This window comes from Mustela lutreola, chromosome X (assembly GCF_030435805.1).
Source record: "Mustela lutreola isolate mMusLut2 chromosome X, mMusLut2.pri, whole genome shotgun sequence".
Classification (NCBI taxonomy): domain Eukaryota; kingdom Metazoa; phylum Chordata; class Mammalia; order Carnivora; family Mustelidae; genus Mustela; species Mustela lutreola.
The window spans coordinates 52,205,158-52,208,272 of NC_081308.1; positions in this window are offsets into that span (position 1 = coordinate 52,205,158).

Here is a 3,115-nt window from a genome sequence, read left to right on the forward strand (position 1 = left end):
ATCAGGTTGGTGGTTTCATTAGGAAATGTTTGTTTTCTATATCATTACAACTTTTCTCATGGGATGATCAAATTCCAAAGAAAAATAATACGTTTTTTAACTGTTTCTAAATGCTATTCTATTCTTATCAAGACATCTATCTTTATTTTTTTATGCTTTTCAGAGGATAGATCTTTCTGTTTTCTGTCATCATGCAGGAGGGACAGAATAACCACATATGATAGGGATTACTGTCCCAGTGAAAGGTTTCCTCAGATCTGTCATGTGAAGTTAGAGGGAGATGATTGTGAATAAACCAGGAAGTGGTTTTTCACCAGAACCACATGTGCCAGTGCCTGGATTTTGAACTTTCTAACCTCCAGAACTTTGAGAAATAAAATTCTATTGTTTACAAACAAGTCTGTGGTATTCTTTTATAGCCCAAATGGACTAAGAAATTATAGAATTTATGGAAAATAACTAACCAAATATATAAAAATGAATATACCCATATAATTGGAATTTCATGCCAACTGGATTTGAAAAGAACTGTGGTTTAGTAAGTATACTGAATACTGAACTTTTATTCACATCTATGTATCTTTATAAATTAGGATTTTCACCTGTGACAGCCATTAAATGAAATATTGACATAAATTGATCTTAGATTTAGATTTTGAGTTATTGTACTGAAAGCTTTAAAATACTACTTACATAATAATGGACCTATTCAGTCAAAGTGATTCTCTAAAGTGTATTAAAATAAATAATTGTTCAGCCAAAGTGATTCTCTAAAATGTATTAAAATAAATAATTGTAAACTATCAACATAGTGATATGAGTGTAAGGAAGACTTTGTTTCATTAAAAATATTATAAATAACCAAATTCTTTACTGTAAAATGGTATATTACATGGAACATGTTAATTTCAGCTTTGGTTAAAAGAAAAAAAAAAGTATGTGAAGCCAAAAGTATCCTGAAGCCTTAAGTGTAATGAATAATCTCGAAGAAGAGGAAACAATTGAAGCAAGTTCCTGGAAATGGGAATAGCGATAACCATATGTATTAAACTATTAACTAAATAAGTAAAATTTCTCTCTTTACATTATAGGAAGGATTTTTCTAAATTGAAAAAAAAGAGAAGAAAAAAAGAAATTTTTTTTTTAAGAAAAATAAGTCAGAAGTGTGATTTTACTAATAGCTGATTATTCTTGACTTGTTATCCTGAATCTAAAATGAATCTTAAAAGAAATTAAATTTATTATAAGGATTATTTTAGGAGGCATTTCACTTAAATTATTACCTATGATTTCTTTAAGAATTGTTTTTATGAATAAACTATGAGTTCATTTACTTATTATTAAGAATTCTATTAATATTAAAATAATTATTCAGAATCTAATGATTTTTTTTTTTATTTTTCAGAGGTACTTTTTAATGATCCAACTATTAGGTGAACAAAGTTATTAAAAATTCAAAGCAAATATTACTAATCATTTGGAGTCTGGATATCACAATTCACAGGGTCACTTTTTTTTTATTAATTTTTTATTTTTTATAAACATATATTTTTATCCCCAGGGGTACAGGTCTGTGAATCACCAGGTTTACAGAATCTAATGAATTTTAAAATACAATGTACAATCTCAGTTTGAGGCATAACATGCAAGCCATTCATTTTTCATTAAAATATTTTAATAATATATTGACACAATAGTACATGCAAATGTTTCTATTTGAAATACACTTTCATTTTGGACAATTCATCATTTTTTCCTGATGGAATGTTCAACCAAGGTTTTTTGTTTGTTTTTTAAAAATTTATTTTTAGAGAGAGACAGACAGAAAGAGAGCACGAGGAAGGAAGGGCAGAAGGAGAAGGAGAAAGTGTACAAGCAGGCTCCCCACTGAGTGGGGATTCTGAAGCAGGACTCCACACAGAGCTCTATCCCAGAACCCTGGCCTCATGACCTGAGGCCAAAGCAAGGGTTAGAAGCTGAACTGACTGAACCATGTAGATGCCTCTGTACAACCAAGATAAACCATTAAACTCAAAAAGTATCATCCTTCATTAATAAAATAAAAGAAAGCAGAAAATATATATATTTTTAAAAATTGCATGATAATACACACACTAAACACTGAATTTGGTGTCTTTTTGATGTTTTTCTAATTATTAACCCTGGAGGGGAAAGAGATAAGGAACTGTGACATAGTTATTCAAGAAAAGAGAGAATGCAAATCATCTCAATCTTTCTCTCTAAAAAAGCTGATAATTGAATTTCTAGAAATAAGCTACTAATGATTTGCTAGAACAGGGAATCTCAGAGTTGTTCTATATACCTCTATGACTTTATCCAACCAACTGAAAAGCTCCATGAGGTCAAAACGATTTTCATGAAAATACTAAGGCATTATTTGTCTTTTATTTAAATTTTTTATTATGCTGATGCATGCATTTCTCATACAAAAATAATTTTGATTAAATTTTTAACACTTCAGCATGAATCAAGTCAGTGGCATCAAACTGTATTAGTAGTCATTGCATTTTACACTTCTTGAACTAAGAGGAAAAATACAACCAGTGCATTTAAGAATGTCCTTGCTAACTGTAACGGTTAAATTTTGTGTCAGCTTATCTAGCTTATAGTGCCAAAGGCATAGACCTTCATCAAACACTAGTCTCAATGTTAACGTCAAAGTATTTTGTAGATGTGATTAACATCTGCAATCATTTGACACTGAAAAAAGTAGATTACCCTCAACAATGCCTTCAGCCAATTGAAGGAAACAGGTTTCCAATAGAAGAAAGAATATTGCATCAAGGCCTGAACAGAAATCCTCACTGAGTTTCTAGATCCCTGGCTTGTGTTATGGATTTTGAATTCAAGAATGCAAACATCAACTCTTATCTGAGTTTCCAGCCTAATAGCCTCCTATACAGATTTTGGACTTGCCAGTCTCATAAATATATGAGCCAATTCCTTAAAGTAAATACATATAAGTATATAAATATAAATTTAATATAAATATAAATATATATAAATGTGTGTGTGTGCATGTGTGTTTGTGGGGGTTTTGTGGGTTGGTTTGTTTTTGTCTAGAGAACACTGACTGCTACAAATTTTGCTACAG